At 46.8% G+C, this 7,162-nt stretch overlaps 1 long non-coding RNA gene across 1 annotated transcript; it reads right to left on the reverse strand.

Annotated features, from left to right (window-relative positions):
• Positions 1–1,969: 1,969 nt before the first annotated feature.
• Positions 1,970–6,696, reverse strand: LOC138835095 (uncharacterized). Its single transcript, XR_011374428.1, has 3 exons — positions 6,412–6,696; positions 5,928–6,017; positions 1,970–5,120 (listed from the first exon to the last, which is right to left on the reverse strand). It is a non-coding gene; the product is annotated as an uncharacterized lncRNA (long non-coding RNA).
• Between the last annotated feature and the right edge of the window lie 466 nt (positions 6,697–7,162).

Consider the following 7,162-nt stretch of genomic DNA (forward strand, 5'->3'; position numbering starts at 1 on the left):
CCTGCATTGCCTGGTTTGGCTTTTGTTTGGAGCAAAATGCTAAGCAACAAAGCTTCCTCAAGCAGTCTTCTCTTCTGGGGGGGGGCGGGGTGAATGTGTGGAGCCCCAGTTGCTAAGAATAGCTCAGAACACCTTGGAAGGAGCTCTGGATCTGAAAGGAAGCCCACTGTGGAGTGTATCTCCTTCTCCCCAACCCATCTGTCATTATGAATTTCCAAAAGCGCATCAGAGATGGTTCGATGTGTGGAGGCATGTCTTTCCTCCTATTTCCTTTCAAACACTCAGCTACGCCAACTATTTTTCCTTCTCCAGTGAGGTGCATTTTGGTAACTGGATGATGGATAGACCTTACAGAATCCTCTAAGGAAGAAAGAAAGCAGCAAGAGCCAGGAAAACTTGCCGAAAACAGCAAAGAAATGTAGGCAGTTCCCAAAGGAAGACTTCTTTAACCATATACAGAAAAGCACAACTTTCAATTCACATGACTTTCCCCAACTTTTGTTTTCTAAACTAGGTAACAAAGATTAGAGTGCCAAAAATGACTGGAGGAAATTTTTGTGGGAATGCATGGGTATGGAAACACACTGCGCGGAAGGAGTGCAATCATCCTGAAAGTCTCCATTTCCAAGTCTTTGCAAACTCAAACTCAGGGGCTCTGTTGTCTAATACACAGATAAGCTTCCAAGAAGAGTTTTTGTATTTCAAAGAAAACTCTCCAACAATGATTGTTTCTTAAAAACAAAAATAGAAGTAATTATCTATGGGTTATAGAGTGTGGTTGTTTAAAATTATTTTTCTTATTTGTTCATAACAAATAAGAAAACATGACTTTTTTATTAGTATTTTGATGGGGTTGCACCCAGGGTAACAATTCCAGAAGTCAGGTTACAAGTACAATGCTTCCTGGGCGACGCCACCCCTTCCTTCTCGTTCCCCATGCCCCCCTCCCATCCCTTATTTGTGGAGCTGCTGCTCTGTCTGGAGACAATAGGAGGAACTAGTTGTGGCCAGAACAAGTCAAGCCTTGTGCCTTCGTGGAGTTTAATATAGTCTCTACTTGAGAAAATCATAAACTTACGTCATAAGGGCAACTTGTTACCTAGGTGCCAAAGCAAGCTAAGGTGTCCCAGGCACATGGGACGGACCAACCAACCTGTCCACAGCTGTGCCCCAAGCTGATTTCCATCCTCACTGCTCAAAAACCTCACAAAATCCAAATGTGTCTATGATAGTCACTGCCTGAAAACAGATACACTGAAGCTACATAGTCCAGTCCTCCACCCACTCATCAGGAGCTATGCCTGCCCCTAAGCACAGAGTCATTACCAGTCCTGATTCCTGACCAGTTCTGACCTTGCTTGGCCTCACACTGCCATTTGCTGATGACCAGGGTCCCTTCCATTTACAGCAGCCATGAGGATGTGTCTGCAGTGAGCCTCCAGCAGGACTCCAAGGAGTTGGGGGGGGGGAGGGAGAATGAGTGCCATGGGCAGCTGACATTAATGATCCAAGTATGCATGAGAGGTGCTGATGGGTCAGCCTGGAAGCCGTATTTGAAAAATAAATAAAGCAAAAAAGGGCCGGAGGCATTGCTCAGATGATATAACTTCTGTCTAGTAAGGGCATGGCCCTGACTTCAAAGCCTAGCATGCAAAGAAAAACAAAATGATGGCAGTCATGTCCTGACCCTTTCACTGTCTGTTACGCAGTGCTGGGCTGTGTGACCCCAATGGGCTGTGACTCACAGCCTGCCTCTGGGACTGGAAGCCTAGACTTCAATCTGGTGGCCTCATGCTCTTCCTTAGCGTTTTCTTCCAAAGCTGGCATTTTACCACTTGAACCACACTTCTACTTGAGCTGGCATTTTTGCTGCCAGATAGTAAAAAAGAAAAAAGAAAAAGAAAACCCAGAAGTACTTAGTCCTTAACAATGGTAAGGAAATAAAAATAACACTTTATTTAATCCATCATGCCATTTAAATGTAGTTTATCTACCCAGAAAACAAACACAAGTACTTCCCAGGTGAAAAAGGTGAACTATGTCCTTTGTCATGTAAATTTGTGTTCCCCCCCCACCACTACCACTGTCAACATAAGAAAAGGAGTGAGCGCTGGAGAATCATCCCATCAAATCAGACCAGGTGAAGACTAAGTTGCTGCTCCAGGCCCAGGACTAGAGAGAGGTGAATGCGGAAGGAACTCCATTTCATATTGCACATTGGCGTGAATGCAGTCTCAGAGAGTGAGCTTGGATGCCCTGCTGTTGAAACTCCAATAAGAAGAGGACAATGCAACTCCATTAGTCACCACCCTGCCTCTGGACATTTCCATCCTTTCATTAAAAATGAAGCTGGCAAAAGCAGAACTCTACCCCAAGAACAGTCACGATGTTATTTTCAAGCGCGTTCCTCCCTTGCTTTTCCTTCCGCGGGGCCCTGGACAGCCAGAATAGAGCTCCTCCCCATCAGGCTTCACAGTGGCCCTGTGGAGTGCACAGAGGTGTCCTGAGGAGCAGCGAGCAGGTGTGGGACCAGATCTCTTCTCCCAGCCTCCCTCTCCAGTCCCCTCTCCTTCCCATCTCCAACTGCATTCTAAATCCCAATGGCCTAAATTAGCCCTGGGGTACAGGTCACACCAAGAGCAGAGAGGGGGTACAGGTCACACCAAAAACAGAGAAGGGATACAAGTCACACTACCAAGAGCAGAGAGGGGATAGAGTCATACCAAGAGCAGAGAGGAGGTACAGGTTAAACACTGAGAATAGAGAGGGGTACAGGTCACACCACTGTGAGCAGAGAGCATCCTATGGGGAGGGGAGAAGATGGCACCCACCAAGGCTGATGAGCAGGAAACCAAACCACACTCCCGCAAACAACCACACACACACACCAAACAACCACACACACACACCCCAAACAATCATAAACATCCCAAACAACCACACACATCCCAAACAACTACACACATCCCAAACAACCACACACACCACAAACAACCACACACATCCCAAACCACACACTTCCCAAACAACTACACACACCCCAAACAACCACACATACCCCAACCACACACACCCCAAACAACCACACACACCAAACTCAGCAGCATTGCTGTTTTGAGACACATCTGCCTGGATAGTCTTCCATCTCCATGGACCAAGAGTGAGGCTAAGGCTTTGGGCCTAGTCAGGGCTTGGACCTCGACTGTCAATAAATAAGCCATATATGCTGCTCATCCGATGATGTCAATTCGCCAACACAATCACTGGGTGCATCTAAGGTTTGGGCTCAGTAGGATAACAGTGGGACAATACATCCTCAGCTACATGCTGGTGGCTGGCACCTATCATCTCAGCTACTTAGCAGGCTGACATTAGAAGGATCAAGGTTCTAGGACAGACCGGGCAGAAAGGTCCACAAGACACTGTTTCTGGGGGAGAAAAACAGTGCGGTGACATGGGCCCGGGAGTCCAACATCACCAGTGAACCTAGAGGAGGTGGATTCAGACACAGTCATACAACATTGGCAGAAAGCAAAGGAACCTAGAGGCAAGGTTCAAGTGGTAAAGCATCCGTATAACAAGTGCAAGGCTCTGAGTTTAAACCCTAGGATCACCAAAATTTTGAACAGCAAAAATGAGCAAAATGTGCTCATTTTAGGGCTTGTCCTGAGTCAAACCCCAGCATACAGGCTTGCATAACCCTCATTGCAACCTTGTGTGTGTTTACTTGACGTCTGAGAAAGAGTGGCTCCAAACCCAGAAACACTTTGCGATTCTACAGATGGAACTCAATCCCAGCTCCCTAAAAAGAGCTGTGGGTGAAGTGTGTCCTTTCTCCTCTGGACCAGGGTTGACATGGTCTCAAGGCCTGGCCCGGCCACATCTGTGACATTCACGGGTCAGTGAGTGTGGCCCTGTGTGTGCTCTCTCTACCTCTGTGGTTCAGACAGTTAACATGTCCTAGAATTCCAGGTTTTGAGCCAGGTGGCCTGATGTCCCCACCTGGCACATCAAGACACTTACATTTCAGTCTCATCACTTGTGGCCTGAAAATAGCAACACAGTCCAATGTATGGAAAAGAAGAAGGAAGAAAAAGATGGGAACGTCTCCCCCAAAGTTTCAAAGGCTCCTCAAGTTGACAACAGAAGGCAATAGGAGACTCAGCATGAGAATGTGGCACCCAAAATAAAGGCCTTTATCAAAAACTTCCCAGTGGATGGGGAAACTGAGTCTCCAAGAGGCAGACGGTGACCCTAGGCTCTTCCTGCCCAGGGGTAGGTAGAGATGTGGGCTGGAGCTTGAAGTATCTGTGCACCTGTTTTAACCCAGTCAGCACGTGGGTCAGGACACTGGTCCTCTTATACAACATCCTCCACTGCCTCCCCCAGTCTCCAAAAGGTAGGATGTATGCAGGGTGCACAAAGAATCGGCACTGAGAACAGGCAAATCCCTGGGAGCCCACAACACAGATGCTTCAATGTATATTATGTACATCCTGGAAAATCACACATGCTCTTGAAAGTGCAAAGTCAGACTTCCTCTTCCCTCCCTCTCACTTTCCCTCCTCACAGGCTAAGCCTTATGCAGAGGTGATAAAAATCAGCCTCAGGATCCAAACCAATGTCCTCAGTCCTGCAAACCCTTCCAGGAGGCAGGGTGGCAGAGCCAGGCTGCCAGTAGAACACACACACAGACACACACACACACACACACACACACACACAGACACACACACAGACACACACACAAACAGACACACACACAGACACACACACACACACACACACATACACACACACACACCGCTCATCCCAGAGATGGCTTATTGATGCAATTACATGGTTCAAAGCCAGTGGCACCTGACAGGGGAAGAAAAAGACAAAACCAGAAAGGGAGGGATGGCCCCAGCACTACTCCCTTGGGCCGGCTGTACAAGTGCCAAATGCCTTTTCCTTGTGAACCACAGAGGCAGGTGCGGGCCGGCAAGCAGACAGGACCACAGCCCTGGCAACAGGAGGAAGTGGTAGTTGAGGTTTCCCGATAGATCTCCTGATCCTCTCTGGACCTCAGGACCTCTCCTAGGCTCCCCAGTGCTTTCCCTCTCTGGTCTCTGCTTGGCCTGCTCAAGAGGGACAGACAGACAGAAGTTAAAAGAGCAAGATTAGTTTCCTTTCACCCCTAACCCATCTCCTCATCCCTGTCCAGGGGCAGGGAGTACAAAGGTGGACACACAGGGAATCAAGAGCTCCAGGCTGCTGCCATTGGATCAGTGGGAAACTGGGCTGTTTGCATTTCCAAGTGCTGAATGGCCGGCCACTGTGATGTCCATGTTGATAATTCCTGATGCTTTGTATTCCAGCAAATGTTTAATCCCTCACTGATCAATAATCCTCACTCGGCTGTTCTTTTTTCCCTTTTTTAAAGAACCAAATCCCTTTTTACTCTTCAAATCCTTGAATAAAATTAGGCTGCTTTAGCCCTGGATGCGTTATTCCTCAAAGAAGCTGTGTGGTTTCATAACCTCGGTTGGGGTATTTTTAAAGGGACTGCCTAGACACACTTGTTCTTGGTGTCACCTAACTTGTCTCTGCAATTGCTGTGTGTTATAAGCTGGTCTCCTCAGACACTGCTTTCAACACAGATCTACTTTTTTTTTCGCTCAAAAGAAGAAAATAATTCAAAGTGAAGTTATTTGCCCTAACTAAACCAGTGAGTCTAATCTTTGCATTCCTGGCTTACACTTAAGTCCTTCTGTACAACTTGATTTCTACCTTCCATCTATAATTTCTTTCCAAAACCATATTGAAAAGAAAACAGCTCCATTCCTAGGCCATCTTAAGAAGCTGTACTTCTTTCTTAGAGGCACGGCTGAATGTTTTGGAAAATGCACATGACACATGGAAAGAGACAACGGCTCTGTGCTCACAGGGGATGGGCTGGCAGGGGGGTCTCACAATCCACTCCAGGTCCACCAAAGTTCCACAAACAACGGCAACAGAAAGAAACTGCCTTTCATCTGTAGCAGCAACCAAAGCAGCAACTTTCACCAAAGCTAACCCAAGCCAGGAGTACATCCCACACACACCAACCACTTCCACAGTTAGCCCATAAGAGCCCAAGCAGCTCACCACAATATGTATTAGAAAAACACATAATTTGTGGTGGAGAAAGAAGAGTCTCTCATACAAAAAAGAAAAAAAGGGGGGGGGGAAGCTCTTTCAAATGCAATTAACCAAAAGACATATTTCCCCTGTGTTTGTAAAGATCACTCTATGAGAAGCATAGTTTTTGTGTGAGAGGAGGGGGGGGTGGAGAGAAATGGGTTATCCCCACTAGTTAAGAAAGACAATTAAATTACTGGAGATTACCTTCATCATTAAGGAGAATGGGCTTTATTCATATTTACAGACCTAAGCAGACTTCAGTTTCCAGGTCACAAATGAATCTCTTCTCGTCTCAGATGCACATGTGGACACTGACATGGGCTGCTGTTGAGTTGATTGGATAATAATCTTATTCTCAAGCTCCTGCTGGAAAGAAGAGCTCCAGAGGAGGGCAGCAGGGGGAGGGGGAGATGGGTGAGGGAGGGAGGGAGGGAGGGAAGCGAGGAAGGAAGGAAGGAAGGGATAAAAAGAAGAATCCAATCATGTATTCTTCCTGGTTGGAATAAAAACGTAACCCCAGTATCCTGGAAGGGTTTCAAACACAGGCGAACAGTGTGCAGGAGGGTGTGTTAACAGCATGCCTTACCGGTGTGGCCTGCCTGAGACACTCTTAATGAATATTACTTCCTTCCCATTGGCTGTTCCCGCTAGAAACCCAGACCCATCCCTCCTTTCAGAAGTCAGTAATTCAGCTCCAGCCAAAGTCCAGAAAACATGCTCACGCAGGGACAAGGCTCCACCACCGATCCATAACCTTTGTGTCCTACAGTCAACCTGACCAACAGTACATAGGAGTGAATTTTTTCTGCCTTGGGTTGTGTTCCCAGCTTTGTGTCTGTTCTAAACTGAAGGTCCATCAAAGAAAAGAAAAATAGACAGCTTTCTTTAGAGAGAACATGCTGTCCTAAATGCTGGGGAGAAAGAACTTTCTCAATCAGGCTTCCAAAACCAGATCTGAAACGTTGTCTATATCTTAAAATCCATCCAGGTGATTTTT

The sequence above is a fragment of the Dipodomys merriami genome, unplaced genomic scaffold (genome assembly GCF_024711535.1).
Source record: "Dipodomys merriami isolate MVZ:Mamm:240054 unplaced genomic scaffold, mDipMer1.0.p SCAF_2271, whole genome shotgun sequence".
In the NCBI taxonomy this organism is placed as follows: domain Eukaryota; kingdom Metazoa; phylum Chordata; class Mammalia; order Rodentia; family Heteromyidae; genus Dipodomys; species Dipodomys merriami.